General features: G+C 37.1%; 1 protein-coding gene across 1 annotated transcript in view; it reads right to left on the bottom strand.

The window, feature by feature from the left end:
• The window catches only part of Hcn1 (hyperpolarization activated cyclic nucleotide gated potassium channel 1), a gene marked incomplete at its 5' end in the record, with an annotated part of 156,232 nt that overhangs the window by 29,644 nt on the left and 107,966 nt on the right, over positions 1 to 18,622 (bottom strand). The gene's annotated exons all lie outside the window — the stretch shown is intronic.

The raw sequence follows: 18,622 nt of genomic DNA, 5'->3' as shown, positions 1-18,622 counted from the left end.
TTTCTTTCTCTAGGTTGTTTTTATTTGGGATTGTGTTGCAGCAATCAGAAATATAATGAATATTTTTATTCAAAAAAAAAAAGGTCCAGCTTTTCCAACTCAACTCGGAAATTGCATTACAATTTGTTCCTAATACAGATCTAGTATCATCATGGATGTTATGTCCACACAAGTCACACCACTTAGCTCTATACTTTTATGAAACCACATTCTAGAAAACTAGATTAAAAGCTTCTAATAAGTCACTGGAATAATAAGAACTACAGAAAACATGGAATGAGATAGAGTGATAACATACAGCTACGATAATCATAGGACTGTGTAGGAAGGGATTCTTTTTTTAAAAAATCTCTTTCCAACTGTTGATTATTTACTTGTTTCAATCTTTAGTTGCTATTTATCCTCATGATTCTCTTCTCAACTCAAACCATTTATGTTTCTGAAGGACAAGTGTCAACCTTGCTCTTCATTGACATTCACAACACAATGAAGCTGTGGTAAATTCAAATCCAAATCTCTACAGTATGGAAATGTCATTAGATTTACAGATGAATTTTCCCTGAAAAGGCATAGCTATTCTTTCAGAGGCCTTGACAGAGTCAACCCTTAGAAGGTCGTTTCTTTCACACTCATTTCCTTTCTTCCTGGGAGCTCTATTTTCCTCTCCCTGGCTAATGTCAGGCCCTCCAACATTTGGTTCCGGCACAAGTGGGTCAAGGCTCACAGCTAATATAAAGAATTGAACATTAACTTTAAAATACCTTTCTAAAATGTATCCTCTGGTCTGGAAATGAAATTTCACATCTCCATGAGCTATCTCTTTTTCCCATTTTCACCCTTCTTATATCATTATAGATAAACTTCTCACTAGGCTGCTAGTGGGAATTGGTTTATTTTCTTGCATATTCCTCAGGACCTCTAGATCTAGACACTTTGGGAATGCTATATTTCATTTGTGAAGGCATCTCACTTAAACTTATTTTTTTATTGAATCTCTTCAGTGCTCAGTTTAAAAAAGTTTATTTTGGCTTCATACTCATCCCATACCATACTTCCTAAAAGAAAAATCTCAAGATTGTTTCTATAAAAGCTAGGCAAAATAGTTTGTCTTCTCAAGGGCAAGGTTCAAGAGAAAGAGAGCTTAAGGGAGCAGGAGATCCCAGCTGGATCAAGAACAGAAAGGGAGAACAAGGAATAACAGACTATGATAAATGAAGACCATATGAGAACAAGAAAAAGCAAAGTGCTAGAGAGGTCCCCAGAAATCCACAATAATACATCCACTGTGGACTGCTGGCAATGGTCTAGAGAAAGCCTGATCTGACCTAGTCTGGTGATCAGATGGCCAAACACCCTAACTGCTGGAACTCTCATCCAATAACTAATGGAAGTGGATGTAGAGATCCTCGGCCAGGCCCCAGGTGGAGCTCCAGGAGTCCAATTGTTGAGAAAGAGGAGGGACTGTAATTGTGAATTGTTGAGACCAAGATTGGAAAAAGCACAGGGACAAATAGCCAAACGAATGGAAACACATGAATTATGAACCAAAAGCTGTGGAGCTCCCAACTGGACCAGGCCCTCTGGATAGGTGAGATAATTAAACCTCTGGATAGGTGAGATAATTAAATAGCTTGAACTGTTAGGGAGACACCCAGGCTGTGGGACCGGGACCTGTCCTTAGTGCATGAGCTGGCTGTTTGGAACCTTGGGCTTACACAGGGACACTTTGCTCAGCCAGGAAGGAGGGGACTGAACCTGCCTGTACTGAAACCACCAGGTTGAAATGAATCCCCAGGGGAGTCTTGGCCCTGGAGGAGATGGGAATGGAGGGGAGGGGTTGGGGGGAAGGTGGGGGTGGGATCAGGAGGGGGAGGACAGGGGAACCCATGGCTGATATGTAAAATTAAAACACAAATATAATAATTTTAAAAAGTGACAAAAATAGTTTGTCTTCTCTTCACAGTTTTATCAACAAAGAACTTCACTCAAAGATATACTATCTAATGGTGGCAGTATTGTTAGGTTCTGTTTCCTAAAATAAACCCTACCCACCACTAGACTGGCAAGATGGACATTCACAGCTACTAAAGCATGGTAATTGGGACACACAAGAATCTAAGGGGCTTTGTGAACCAGATTTGACAAGAGACTGATTCAGCGGCCCTCAGGGTTACTTTCAACATTTATCAGATGCTCCTCATTAGATCACCATTTTTTCCCCATAAACTTTCTTTCATTTTTGTTTGGATATATTTTAAAAAGGCAAGATTAAGGGTTCAAAAACTGCCTACATAAGGTACTATTTAGCAACTCTTTTGACAACTAAAATATTTACCAAAGCTCAGGGTTACAGGTGAAATGAAGGGGATAATGATTAAAGTTACAATTCCAATTCTTTTTTTAAATTAAACTTGCACATTTTTTGTACATATGGTTATATGTGCTTGTGTATCTGTGCATGTGTGTGTTCATGCCATGACACCCACACTGAGGTCAGAAGACAACTATAAGAGTCTGTTCTCTTTCTGCACTGTGTGTTTTGGGTATCAAACTTAGGTTCTCAAGCTTGAAGGCAACCCAACCCTAGAGTTGGTGGCATCTTGGAGTGTCACTACAGATACAGAGAAGTCAAAGGAAACAGAGGCACTGCTTGCCTGCCTTTGCTTCTTGCTGGGGAGTGTATCTATTCTACTGCTGCTGCTATAACTGCCACTATCATCCTCTACTGACATCAGGACTCAGCTTACGTAGCTTCGAAGTGGACTGAAGACCTCTCCAAGTATCTTCTAGATCTTACGTGCCAGAATGTGACTGCTGAGACATCCAGCTTCATGGACTGAATGAACAGCTATCAGATTCTTGGCCTCTGATGAGGGAAGATAGCCAATGTAGGATTATCCAGATAATAATTATCTGGATAATACAATCTACTTAGACCCCTTTTTATCATATGAATATGTATATTCATCCTATCAGTTCTGTTCCTCTAGTGTACCCTGATTAATAGAGAAGACAATAATTAGAAACTCAAATATAAACGAAGTTGCTCTGGAGAATGGGGCTGGGATGACAAGGATGGAAGATTGCTGCTTTTCATATCAGCTCTCCTGTGTCACTCTCCTGTTACCACATGCACACATTTCTGTAGTCACTGTAAGTTTTAGAAGTGAGAATATGTCAGGGACTTAGATGGTCCTCAACTATTGACAGTCTAATGCTGTTTTCTAGATGATTCAGCATCCTATGTTACTTTGGGACCATCACTTAAGGTCAAATTATGGTGATACACTAGGCTATTTCTAGAATCTAATAGCCAATCACTGTTGGCTTATTCACTTAATCCCTTAAGTTAATAATGGGAGTGTAGGAATGGGGAAGAAAAAGAAGAGGAGGAGAAGGAGGAGAGGAGGAGAGAGAGGAGGAGAGAAAAGAGGAGGAGATGAGGAGAGGAGAACAAAGAGATAAGGAGAGGAGAAGAACAAAGGAGAGGAGAAACAAAAAGCAAAGTCTCAGAATCTTAGGATATGAAATTCAGTATTTCCCTACATCACTCCCTTTCTAATTAAACAGAGAAAATGGTGTATATTTTTAAGACAAAATACAGAAGGATTATTTTGTGCCCTACCATTTTGGGAAAATGCTAATGATATTGATAAAAGCATTATCTAGTTATTATCTACTTTCTTTAATGTATGACCTATTAGAAATTATAAACACAATTGTCCTACTGTCTCTGTCCACCTTTTGCTCCTCACTAATCAGGAAGAACCGTATCAATATTTTCTCTCCTGTATTTAGGTGGGAAATACAGGGATGCTTTGCTTTTATGAATGCCTTATAAATCCCATGACAATTGAGAGCCTAGTAGATGGATTTAAAACTTTACAATAAAAAAATAAGTAACTATCTACTGAAAATGTGAATTATTACATTAAAAATGAATTTAAGATTTCAAACATTGCTTTTTAAAAATGCTTCTGGTCTTTCTTAGTGTTTGACTTATGTCCTCACTGATGCCAAGTATATTATACTAATGTGAGGAGCTACTGATGAATTACCACTATTCAAAACATAGAGGTATATCTCTAGCACCTCCTATTTCTTTTGTAGGGTACACAGTGTAGAGCTCATCTATGGGAACTATTCATTATATGCCATCTAAATATTAATGAATTTTTTCTGTGTTTCTCATAACATATGGAACCAAGTACAAAGGCACTTTTTAAAAATACTTCTAGCATTTAAACTTGGCTAAGGACAGTTAAACATTTCAATGAGTTTGCCGTACTTTGTAAAAACAGGTGACATAATTCAATTTAAATGACTAAACACTTTCTATTTCATTATCCTTAGTTCAGCTATCCTATTTCACACTTCCAGACAAGAAAGTTCAACCATGAAGTATTTCCATAGATAAAGACAAAAACAACCACATTAAACTAGTATGTTTTTGATTAGTAAATTCAGATTACTTTATCAATGAGCTAGAGGGGTGTGTGTGTGTGTGTGTGTGTGTGTGTGTGTGTGTGTGCATGAAGATGCATGTACACAAAATGAGTTTCATAATAATATCTAAGTGGGAAGAGTCTTTGTTTTCTGAATTGCTATAACGAAATATCATTGATAATATCTTTTAGATAATACACCTGAGACTTTAAGATAGGGCAGTCAGAGATCTGTCAATACTGTTCTCTTAAGTCCATGCATTTTTATGCTTTCTATTTGTACAAAATGATGAATTAGATTCCTCCTTCTTGTCAATTGGAAATTTTACTTTCGAACTTCTTAAAAAAATATGCCATTCTTACATTTCTTTCATAATACATCTGAAAAACTGATAATTAAAAATATGAAATCTTATATATTTTAAAATAATACATGAAAAATTAAAAGTTGTACATGTTAACTGGATATCATGTTATTACATACACTGTGTGTATTGTTTACACCTAACTCATCATGAATCTTTCATTCTTTTGTTATTTAAAGCTTCAAAATCTTTGTGGCAGAATAATATTATACTTACAAAATTATTTAGCATCATATCTGGTACCTTAATACTAGTTGTTTACAGAATTTTGATTTTATGAAACCATAGCATATTATTTATGTATATGTGTGCATATGTGGTATGTGTGCATGTAGTGAAATGATTATAGCTTATAAGATTGAAGATTTATTTAAGTTGAAAAACCTTTTAAAATAACTTATTCCATCCACACAGCCCACCGTCTACCTTGCACACTGAGTTAGTCTGTGTTTCAGTGTTACCAGAGTAGGATGAATATAGTCTGGAGAACATACACATTGTTCCATTGACATGAGCAATGATTTCTATAATGTCCTTTATATCTCTTGCATTGGCCCTTTTGCACATTTAATACTGACTACACAGCATATACTAGAAATCACATGCTGTTTTAACCACTTTAGATATGTTGAATCCTTTAGTTTCCTCAGCAAACTTAATGTGGGGGGAATTACCAGCAATCCAAGTTTATAGATACATATGGAAATAGAGTCTTAGAGACACCTTCCTTTTGTTCTCCAAGGCCTCTAATATCCCCCTCTCTCTCAACAGATTTTAAGAAACCTCAAAGCATAGAAATTTTTATTTTTTACCCCATTTCTTTTGAAAATGCTAGATGATTGGCCTAAATAAAGTATTCTGAATAATTATGCCATAAAGAAACAGCAGATTTTCTTTAAAAAAGAAAAGAAAAGAAATGCAGACTTAGAAGAGGTCAGAAGTCGTTTTACATACTTAGACACCTAAAATTAAAGAGGTTGCCCAAGCACATACACTTCCCCCAAATGACACATTCCAATGAACTGTTCGGCTCAAAGGCACTGCAGGGGGTGTCTGACTTACTAAACTCATTTTACAGGCTATGGTCTTGAGCTCTTGGACTTTAGACAGATTGCCTGGAGACATGCAGTTAGTTCCCCCCCACAGCCACGGGGCTAGAGCCTGGATATGCGGATGCTGAGCCAGGATGCTGAGCATACCACCACATCATGCTGCTTCCTAATCTTTTTATAGATTTGATCCTAAATATAGAGTTTGCTAACTTAATTGGAATATTGTGAGGGAGAAACCATCAACTAATAAAATGTGCCGAAGCTCCTCAAACAGGTGAAACACGCTCTACCAAGGGCAGTCAATGGCACAGATGCAAGTCTGGAGCTAGTTGGACCGTCAAATGTGAAGTGAGGTCTAAATCTAAGAGTACATAGAATGTGGGCCACGATGAAAAGCCTCCACTGTCAGCACAGGTGGAAGGCCACAGGAAAAGGCCCAAGCTAGGGATAGAGTTGAAATGAGGACACACTGTGAAACTGGCCATCTGTCCACCAGCAGTGCCGCTTGGCAGGGCACCTGCTTTGCCTTCTAAATGATCCTCCTCACATGACAGAATCCCACTCAGTGCTTTACTCACAAGTAGTGCTTCTTTTTTAAAAACAATTTTTTTTTCCATATAATATAATCTGATGACTATTTTCCCTCTAACTCCTTCTGGATTCTCTCAGCCTCCCCTCCCACCTAAATTCACACCCTTTCTTTCTTCTTTCTCATTAGAAACCAAACAGGTATATAAAAATATTAATGAAATAAAATAGAAACAAACCAGAACAAAGAAAATGAGCCAAAGACAAAAGTCTCAGAAAAACACATAGACACGTTTCCCAGTGTTTCTTCATCTCCTTACTAAAGAACACCTTAAGAATGTGTTAAACTTAAATATTACAGTGCCGATGACCCCAGAACATGGTGTACTAATTGCTTTAAAAATGTTATTTTGAGAAAGTCAAAGACTGTTTCGCTGCTTCCAAATCTAAACTTAGTGCCTTGACAGATAACAGTGAAGGGCAATGATTACTTCAGTTCTCTTTGTCTAGGGACTTAGTGTGGAATTGAAAAGGTGAGAGGAGGCACTGGTGTATCATTACTTCAATTCCCTTTGTCTTGGAATTTGTTGTGGAATTAAGAAAGTAAGAGGAGGCACTGGTATATTGGAAGTGAAATTTAAACCTGTGCCCTTTTGTAAAGTTGCTGTTCTTATACACTTTGTGGAAAATACCTTTCCAGATTCCACCCCTGATTTTCTCTCTGTGGTTCCACAAATATAACAAGAGGTGTCACAACAGAATAATAGTTTTCACAACTTATTCAAAGAACTCACAGTACTTCCCCCATGTTAGCTCATTAGTCACACCCAACTGTGGCAGGTGATGAAGCGATTTGTCAAGGAGAACAAGAGTTTCATCAGCAAACCTGTGCCAAGATCTTGAAATCAAGCTGGAGAGCCAAGGCACAGTGCTACAAAATAAGAAGGGATCAAGAAGGAATCTTACTGTTTTGCTTATCATCATTTTCTTTCACTTCAGCTGCTATAGCAACAGCCAGATGTTGGGCAAAGCATATACAATAGAAACACAGTTCTAATGGGAGACTGGATGTCTGAGATCAAGGTGCCAAAATTTTCAGATTATTCTGACAGTCATCTTGCAGGTAGCAGAGTACCATTTTTGTATCCTCATAGCATGAAAAAGATAAAAGCTTATCGTGTAAAAGCCAAACTCGCAAAATATCATCATTTGAAGATTAGAGATTCATTATATAAAATTAGAGGGAGGTGGCATCAACATTCAAAATTAGTGAGTTTTATGCTTGGTATCACCAAATAGGGAATAAAATTATTTGACTTATACTAATGATGCTTTTTAATAACTTGTACATGTCAGAAAGGCAAGCAGACATTTGAAGTTGAAAATTCAACTATATACAAATTTAAAAATATACTAGTAGACTGGCATTTATTAATGTTTAAGAATTATTTTAATGCTAAAAAAAAGTTCTTCTTTTAAAATGGTTCTCACAGCTGTGCGTTATGCTACATAACTGTGCTCCTAGCACTTGGGATCCAGACAAGAATCAGAATACAACTATGGAGTGAATTGATGATCTGCTTGGGTTACATCAGATCATGTCTCAAAACAATAAAAATGAACAGAAAACAACTACTTCAAAACTACATTCAAAATGTTTCAAAATAGGATTTGATGCCATATATGTTTATCTAGTAAAAATTATGGTACTAAAGGTGAAGATATCAACAAAACAACAGCATAATCTTTATTAAATGTGCAGTGTTAATAGAAATGACTCTATGTGGTCAGTGACTATCTTAATTACCAGCAGTGGATATAACACATTTCCTACTCCATAGAAAACTCTTCCGGACAAAAATTGTTTTAGATACTCCTGTCCTAAATTATGGAGCTCTTTTATCTGATCCTTCAGAGAGTGAGGTGAGTTCAAAATTAGCAAACACTTTTGTAAGGTTTACCTGTGAATTGGAAATCATGCACTTTCTTTAGTTTCATTTAACCCACCTTGTCATTTGATTTGTATTGGTTTCTTTTTTTAAGATAAAAACATGGTTTTCCAGAGAGAGTAAAAAAGCTGAATGTGTTACTTGAACACTTCTAGAATTCTGGAGCTCGAAAGAAGAAAATATGAGGCTGTAAGTGGAGCCGAGTTGAAATATATCCACATGCCCAACCATTCACTCACAGTGCAAGAATCTTGGGGTTAGGTGACTGTCTGGCATTTTGCTTTGGTTCCATGGTTTAAGTTAGAAAAATAAAAAGGTCTTCAACTCAGAAATGTCTTAATTTAGCACTGGAGAGTAACATAAAACAATAATAGCTAAGTGGCTCAAGTTCTACAGAGCAGCAGGAGAAAGGCCCTGAGCAGGGGTGGAAAGGGCAACACTTCAGACATGCCTTACACAGATGAGGAGCATGCGACAGCCTGAAAAGATGAGACGCTTCCAAAAGCAGACTGAGGACCGCAAGGGCTGTCCATGCTTAAGTGAGGACCGGTGGATTAAGTGTTTCTGAGGGGGAAATGTCGGAATAGTTTAGGAAAATAGTTTGGGTCAGATTGTACAGAATCTGGGAGCCATTGTCTGAGGTTTCTGATATTATTGTTTTTGAGTGACAATCATACCATCTCATTTAGACACATGCCAGAATGACACAAGATGCGTGTAGAGCAAAACCCTAGAGTCAAGGCTGAGCCTTTCTTAAGAATTCGTGTGACACAGGCAAGGCCCAGGGAGTTGACATTTGGACGTGAATAAGGACTTACTGATTACTCTCAAATCTCAAATTCAGGTTTATTCCACAGAGAAATCTTTTAAAAAGTCATTCCAAGAGGTGGACTCTCTTAGGCTATGGTGGTATATATTCTGCCTGGGTTACCCTCCAGTGTGCTTAACTGAATGCCATGCTTCACATACTCTCTTTGGGTGGGGGATAAAAACTTCCATCTGCTCTTCATCAACAGAAATTCCTTTAATGGCATACTGTTAGCATACTATTACAAAACTCAGCATTTGAATCACACAAACAAAATGTAAATAACAAAGAGTGCTGATAATCAAAACATCAATTTATATTTTCCAAAGAGAGAGAAAAATATTTTTTAAATATTCAAGAAAAGGTTGTATTCTAAAATGAACCGTAACCTGCTAGGCTTATTTCAGTTTGCTATAGAACCATTCACTTCAGTAAAAATAAAAAAATAAAATAAAAAAACCCCAAATCCCCTCCCCCAGTTATTGATGAATATTAAAATTTAGGAGCTCCAGAAAGTTATGATGCACCAATAGGGATGAATAAGAATTATACTTTCAGAAATTATCCTTGCCTCATGGAGATTTTTAATTTGATTAAAACTTGGCTTTGACTGCTAATTTACAAAGCTCCAAATGTAGTTCCTTGTGAGCAACTCCATGAATACAGAAACATGTATATTTATGTGGACTTTTAAAGCTTTCTTCTCCCCTCCTTTTATACTATTTTTGATACAGATACTATTACTTCAAAATAAAATGTCATAATCTTCATCCTGATAAATGTATCAAACATTAAATTTGGTCCTTTTATTCACTGATTTTTTTTATAAATGACTTTATAAAATAATAGAACTTTGGAATTAGGATGTAGATGATGGCTAACATTATTTTCATCTAATTAATGAGAACATAAGACAGAAACTGATCATGAAACTTTAGGGTAAGGACTTTGGAAATGAGCGGTTCTGTTCCTAATCTGGGCCAGAAGCCACAAATGTCTTTGATCCTATGTGCAGTTCTGCTTTGCCAGAGTCCAGACAGGATGGATGGATTTAAGGGACACAGGTTTCTTTTTATCATTCTCTTACTTTTCAGAAACAGCCAGATTGACTAAAAGAATCTCATAAATGATTTTCAGGTCTCCATTCTTGAGGAAGTGATGGTAGGTAGCTAGAGAGGCATTGATAGACCTAGAGGCTATTGAGACCCTACCATCATACTCTGCCATTTTCCCAGTGACACTAGAAGAAAAGCTTCAATTGCCCCTCCTTAAGACGTAAAATACTCCGGATAAATGGCATATCTGAGTTTTGTTGAGACCCATTAAGTGAAAGCTACTACTTTTCATTCAAAAGAATGGAAGTTAAGTCCTGGTGGATATATGATATCCCAATCTGCTTTAATGATTAGGACACTGCATAGTATTGTCTCTCCCTCAAATGTTAATCCAATTGAACCTGTCAGTCATAAGGTCAGGAGACTAACCAGCCCCTAGGAAAGCTGATTTACCTAAAGGCATTCTAAGAATATGGGAGGAATAATTATCTCCTTCATGATCAGCTTTCAGAGAAAGACTGGAAGCCATGTCTCATCTGGGCTTCCTGCAATGAACACGGCATATGTGAGAAAAGCCTGTGGCATGCAAAAGTAGGAGCAGTGGATGCTAATCAAATGTCTTATAGAGGGTCACACACTCTGTGACCCTGTCCTTTATGAGCTTCCTCCTCATTTTTCTAGACCTCTCTGCTCCTACTTTGGAAGTATTTTCTCTTTCTTAATGAGCTGTCTCCTTCCTCACCCTCTGGTCATTCTCACCCTCCCAGTCTCACTCCCCCTGTCCACTCTGCAATTGCTTCTTGGCCCTCATGGTTGAACATGTCTATTTTCTTGAGTTCTAACTAAAAGGCATAGCTTTCCCTTCTCTTCTCCATCTCTTTCTCCTACCAGCTGCCAAGATTTACAGTTTGCCTACCCTGTCCCTTTTTTCCTCATTCTTTAATAGATAATGATCTTTGAGGTTTTTTTCTTTTTTCTAAGTCTTTTTTAATAGTTTTTTTTATTATTAAGAATTTTTTATTCATTTCCAATACCAATCACAGATCCCCCTCCTCTCTCCACCCACCCCTCCAACCTCCCCCCCACCCCCACAACCCAGCTCCCCATTTCCTCCTACAAGAAGGTAAGGCCTCCCATGGGGAGTCTAAGTCTTTTATTAACAGGACTAAGAACCCACTTAATGGAAACCTTGATTTATTTCCAAAGAGGCCAGGACATTCAAAAAGAGGATTCAGAGCTGTCTAACTGGGCTGGAAACACTTATTTCACTTAGCTTGGAGTAAAGGGCTAAAAGGGGGAGTGAGGCAAAACCACAAAAATAGAAATCACTTTGTCACTGATTTTTTTTTTTATTCTTGGTATATATTTGAAGTAATAAAATTGTGAATTCACCATCAACAGGTTCTTCACACTGTCTCCAAAACTAGTACCTACTACTTAAAAAATGCAATGGAGTGGAGATGGAATAAAGTTCAGAGATTTCAGTCCTCTGATAACTTAGGACAGGTCCCCCTGACAGGGATTACTGGTGTTCTGGTTTTTCCATCCTGTTTCTATATGCCTGAAAACATCAGGTGTGGGTTGGGGATTTAGCTCAGTGGTAGAGTGCTTGCCTAGCAAGCGCAAGGCCCTAAACATGCATGTTAAAGTCATACTGTATCCTCTAATTTCTAGCATAGTGCTGGATACTATAAAGCAGTATTGAGAAATCTTTAAAGAGAATATTTTCTTCATGACTGTATTGTTTATTTTTGCCATGACATAAGAGTTTACGAATCGCAGGCTGGTAGTAGAACTTGAGATGTTCTTTGGTCTGGAGTTCATACCAATAACTAAATTCATTATTCTAGGAATGCAGCAACTTTTCTTTAAAATCATGAAAATTTGGTGCAGAGACATATAATTTAAAATTTTAATGAGGTATTTAATGGTTTTACTTCTTCTGGGGACAGTACTTTAACAATGTGATTACTTTAATGGAGACTGGCTAGCACCTAACAGGAGATTTCAAAAGGCCTTTGCAAATGCAGACATAAAAGGATAATGGACAGCTTTGAAGAGAAAGTGAAACCTGTGCAAATGTTCCATCTGTAATATCCTAGGCCCAGAGGATAATAATGCCCCTCTGGAGTAAAGGTGCTACAGAGAGAACACACAGACATCTGAAATTCAAATGCCTAGCCGAGATTTGTCTCATTCCAGGTATGCAGCCAGTTTAACTGATAGGAGCCTCAGTTCCTTTGTGTGTTATTTATTGATTTATGTTTCCATTTTCATTAGCCTTTGTTAATAGTACAAAGCAATTAGTTTCATTATGAAATTTCATAAATGTATATAATATATGATTGTCTTCAGTCCCCCATTACCATATCCTGCTCCTCCATATCCTTCTTCTGCCTCCAAGCCCTCCTTATACCTTCATGTATTATCTCTATTATTTTATTATTTATTTTCAGTTATTATTATTGATATATATATATATATATATATATATATATATATATATAAACCTACTGGATACATTTATTATTGCTCATATGTATGTATGCATCTATGTGTATATGTATTATGTATATGCTTTTAGGACCAACCATTTAGTATTGGATAACAAATTAGAGAGCTTATCCCAAGGGAAGACTGATTCTCTTTCTCTCTGTAACCATTAATATTTTGTAGCTTTTCCTCTATGGATGGATCCCCATGTGATTTCTTCCTCCACACTGGCATGTCAACTGATGCAATTGTTTAGGTCTTGTTTAGGCTACTACATTGTTAAGATTTCGTAAGTGTAGCTTGTCTCTCATATATGAAACACAACAATGAGTAGTGTGGTGAGATATACCTAAAGGTAGCACTTACATCTTGGCAATAACCAATAGCTGTGTAATTGGACTTAAGACCCATTCAATCAGAAGGAATTCATGTTTAGTAAGTACTGTAAACCTATCTAACCACTCATGATTCATGAGGCCATAGAATCTAGAGAAGTTCCTACTTTTATAAACCATTGTAATCTAGCTGCATTATTAATGCTTCTTATATCCACAGGTAAGTAAAACACTCAATCCTCATTTTAAAAAAGAAGGGTTTTCTTTTCCCAATAAATGGAAATTATTACAGAAACCTACAACTTGTCAAAACACAAAGATCAACTGACCATGTGGTTCCCATCCCCAGTTGATATATTTACAACACAGCTCCTTTACCTAAGGCTCAGGAAACTTCTTGGAAGTTGGGTCAGAAAGACTGTAACATCAGAGAAGCAGAGGACTGGGGTGTTTTCTGAGAGCCTTTCAATTTCCTCACTTGTAAAAGAAAATTAAGATTATATAATTGATCTCCAAAGAGGAATCAAGAAGGAGTCAGGGAACTCTTCTTCTCTATCAGCCAGATGGTTTCTCCCATAGTATCTTATTACCTGCACCTCAGCATTCCCTACATCACCATCCATCTGACCTCAGCAGTGAGAACAACTATCATTAGCCTGTTCCTATGTTTACCATCATTACTCACTAAGAACTCTGGAACTTCCATCGATTCCACATGCCCACATCGTAATTCCTTATGTGACTGTAGGAGGTGGGAGGCATTTCATACATCCCCTGCTCTACTTTTCCCCGAAGCATTTCTCTTCATCATCCAATAAAACAGCTTAAAATTTTAGTCATTTCTGAGGTTTTTAAACACCACAAGTTTAAAGTTAGATCATTGTAGGAAACTTGATCTCTTTTACTCATTTCTGTATCTCTGGTGCCTATGAATTCGCCCAATAGACATCGATCATCTGTCCCATGCTCATTTATTTGGACCATGTACTGATGAGAACAGCGAATAATGTTGTAGATGAGTCAGACTAACCAAATTTGCACAGTGAAAAATAGGTAAGCTGAATAAACATTGTATCTTTGCTATAAAGAAATTGAATAAATATGCAATAACCTTGCAAAAATGAATCCCAGCTTCCAATGTTTTCATTAGGGAAATCTACAATATATTTAAAGAAGCAGCGTTAATAATTCTTCGGAAAACAAGAGCAGAGAGAGAAACTTAAAAATCCATTTTCTGAAGTATGAATTAGTAGAAAATACATTAAGGGAAAGAAAAAGAAAAGAGTAATATTTCTTGTGGAAGTAATCACAAAAATTTAAGCAAAATTCAATCCAACTCCTCTATAAACTTAATAATCAAAAACTTATTTTTATGAATAGGGATCAAAATTCAATATCCAAATGTAATCAACTGCAAAAACAAGTTAAGGAAAGAAAGGAAACGGCACTCTATTTTATTTAGAACAATCAAAATAATGGAAAATAAATAAAAATATTTATTCTAAATTACACAGACAAAAAATGGACAAGATCAAGATTCCATTTGTTACTTAAAATAATTATATAGACTACCCTGAATATAATCAAGGAACTTAAAAGAAAATCCCAAAACCTTTCAATTAGTCTTATGTTTAACAGTAAAAATGTAGATCGTTTCTTTCCCAGTGAGTATCATGATAAGGATGTTCCTCATACTGCTTGAATTCAGCATAGTGTTGGTAATGCCAGCTAACTAAACAAGGCAGTAAAAAAGAATTTACATATGTGTCCATCGGAAGTGCAGAACAAGTTCTCTCTCCATGGAGAAAACGAGATTGCCCAGGAAGCAAAACTCAAAAAATTAGTAACATAACTCCTATAACTAATATGAGATTATATGCAGGTCATTTCATAAAAGGTAAATACTTCAAAACTTCAATTTCCTTCATAATTTCAATTAAAATGCTGAAATTGGAGCTTTAAGTTCAATATAACTGTGCTTATTATAGGTTCGGAAAGTGACAGGACCAAGTCAATGATTTCTGTTTTCTTTCTTTTTAATGAATAGTAAGGTTTGATATTAAAATAATGGTATACATAGGACAATAAGCATCTGTGGAAAGTTTATGGAATTCTTTAACACAGAGTAAGTTTTATTATATGCAAACTGAAAAGCAATTTATGAGGTCAGAAGATAGCTGATTGTACCGGCTTGATTTATGTGAACTTGACACAAACTATAGTCATCCGATAGGAGGAATTCTAAACTGAGAAAATGCCCCCCATAAATTCAAACAGTGGGCCAGCCAGTAGAGCATTTCTTAATTAGTGATTGATGGGGTAAGCCCCAGCCCATTGTGGGTGGTGCCACCTCTGAGGTGGTGGTCCTGTGTACTGTAAGAAAGCAGGCTGAGCAAGCCATGAGGAGCAAGCCAGTAAGCAGCATCCCTCCACAGCTTCTGCATCAGCTCCTACCTCCAGGTTCCTGCCCTGTTTGAGTTCCTGTCCTGGCTTCCTTTAATGATGAACTACAGTGTGGAAGTGTAAGCCAAATAAAACCTCTCCTCCTCAATTTGCCTTTTGGTCATGGTGTTTCATCACAACAAAACCCTAAGACACTGGGTGATATGGAGATTGTGACAAACAGTGAAGTATGACTGAATAAAACAGTGTTACTGATAGGGACAGAAAAATAAGATACTGACCTCAGATACATGACTTCCTTTGGATAAGAATCGAGGCAAGTATATACATATAACTGAACTCTAGCTGAAAAAAGTTGTTTCTCATGGACCTAAGAGTTGTCTATTATGGAATAATTATACATGCAGATCAAAATTGAACATACATTTCAGAGGGATGTCTTGACAGATGAAAGAGAAGTTACAAATAAGAATAGAAATTGGAAGCCAGGAATGGTTGCACAAGCCTTTAATCCCAGCACTCCAGGGTCAGAGGCATGCAGATCTCTGTGAGTTCAAGGCCAGCCTGGTTTACAAAATTGAGTTCCAGGATAGCCAGGGCTACACAGAGAAAGACTGTCTTAAAAAGCCAAAAAAAAAAAAAAAAAAAACAAACAAACAAATAAAAAAACAAACAAACTGGATTGGACCAGATTACTCCACATGGTAATGGATTAAATTTGAAAACATTAGTAGGAACTCATTTTAGCTTTATACAGATGCAGATGGTTATAGAAAAAAAAAACATATGTGCAAATATAGGATAGTGTTGTGTTTGTGTACATGTGTGTGTCTGTCCAAAAGCAGATGTGTGTAACATTGCTTTATTTAGATAAGTAATCTTAGATACAATGACAGAGAAGTATTATGAACATTCTTAGTAACAAAATCTTGATTTAAAACACTAGTATCCAACCATTGAATGAAGGACCCTTTGGATATACAGATGGCCCTAAACTGAAAGAAAAATATTTACCATGAGCCCTTTGCAGACTAAACAGAAAACAGAACACAAACTGAACAAAGAAAAAGCGAATAAAACACCATTGTAAAAGACACATAGACACCACGTGAAGAAACATCTAAACAACCTGATCCCTAAAATGAAGTATATTATATTGATTATAATTCATATGCTTTTATGAAAGGTAAATAAATAAAGAACATGAGAGAACCAAGTTTCTTCCCAGAATAACCTGGTTGAACCAAATATCAGCAGCAGTAAGCTGTACAGACAGTTCTCCATGACTATTCATGGTCTGCTGAGAATGGAGCTTTATTGTCCTGCTCTTCTTCACAAAACATGTTACCACACTCTTATGATGAGAACTATCCAACAAATTTAAGGGGGCTGAAGATCTAGAGCACATAAAAGCTGCTCAGTTCATAAAATCTAAGGAGTTTTATCAAGAGAACACAAGAAAATGTTATTGATCAAGTGCAATGTGGCATTATGGAGGAGATAGAAACCAGAGAGAAGATATAAATTAGGAAAATTTGGATTAACTTACAATTATTTGCCTAAAAGATGAGCAAAAACTAATATCCAAAGTGACCTAGAAAACCCTACAAATCATCACAGTAAAAACAAAATTATAGCTGAGTCTCACTTATGGACATAGGTGTAACATCACTAAGTAACACAATAGGAAAAATGATTTTTCTACTGAATATGATCTTGTGTCTCAGCAGAGTGACCATCACTGGTGTGCTAACTTTGCTAGTGGTTGAACCCATTCCCATCCAGCGTTTGCAGAAAACCCTGTTCATGCTACTAAATTTAATGGTAAAGTAATTAAAAGCGGCTTGGAATTTACAAAGCTTGTCGATTTAACACAAACTCATGGTTATCTGACTTTACAAAAAAATTTCATTGTTTTATTTGAGCAGGTCATGTATGTGCAAAGGTGCATGTGTGGAGGATGGGACAGCTTGTGGGAGTCTGTTCTCTCCTTCTTCCATGTGGGTGTCAGGCATCCAGTTCAGGCCATCAGTCTTGACAGCAAGTCCTTTACCAGCTGAGCCATCTCATTGGCTCCACAAGACCATCCTTAAAATTTTTCCTTTCCAAGTTTTCTTTCAACATATTTATCACCTAGTCACACATTAATCACACACTCTCCTTAAAATATTTAGAGTGGAGGGAGGCATGGAGAGAGAGGTAGAGAGCAATGAAAGAGAAATCTTGGTAGAAGGAACCATCAGGGGCTAGGAGTAACCTGGTGCTAGGGAAATCCCCAGGATTCCACAAGGATGACTCCAGCTAAGACCCATAGCAATAATGGAGAGGTTACCTGAACTTACCTTCCTCTATAATAAGATTAGTGACTACTTTAAGCATCATCATAGAACCTACATCCAGTAACTGATAGAGGCAGATGCAGTGATCCACAGCCAAGCACTGGGCTGAGTTTCTAGACCTTAGTTGAAGAGAGGGGGGAGGGATCACAGGAGCAAGTGAGGTCGATATCATGATGAGGAAAACCACAAAGAACCAAGCTGGTGGGAGCTCATAGACTCTGGCCTGTCAGCTGGGGAACATGCATGGGAATGAACTCTAAATGCGGGTGACAGATAAGTGGCCAGATCTGTTTGGAGAGGCCCTGGCAGTGGGACCAGGACTTGTCCCATACGTATGAAATGGCTTTTGGGAAACACATTCCGTAGGGTGGGGATACTTTGCTCAGCTTTGACACAGGGGGGCAGGGGCTTGGTCCTGCCTCAAATTGGCATGCCAGACTTTGTTGATGCCCCAAAAGAGGTCTTACCCTCTCTGAGGAGTGGATGGAGGATGAGATTGGGGGGTGGTGAGGTGGGGGAAGGAGAAGGAGCGGGAAGGAGAACTAGGATTGGTATGTAAAATAAAAAAAAAACTTTTAAAAATAAATTAATTAAAAAATATGTAAACAGTAGTTCTGTTCTCTTAAAGGGGACTTTTGGTGCATTGTATATAATAAACATAAGCATGCACTTTACAATCATGTTGGAAACAAACCAAATAATCAGGATTTTCAGCATCAAAAGTTACTGCCCAACCACAGTTTGAATTTCTCTCCCTTGCTTAGTGCTAGGGGATCCCATGAATTTTGTCAATTATATGTGAACAACGGTGGTGATGGCAACTTTCAGCAATACATCTAAAAACAGACTT

This window comes from Onychomys torridus, chromosome 15 (assembly GCF_903995425.1).
Source record: "Onychomys torridus chromosome 15, mOncTor1.1, whole genome shotgun sequence".
In the NCBI taxonomy this organism is placed as follows: Eukaryota; Metazoa; Chordata; class Mammalia; order Rodentia; family Cricetidae; genus Onychomys; species Onychomys torridus.
This window is presented reverse-complemented; position numbering and strand designations above follow the sequence as displayed.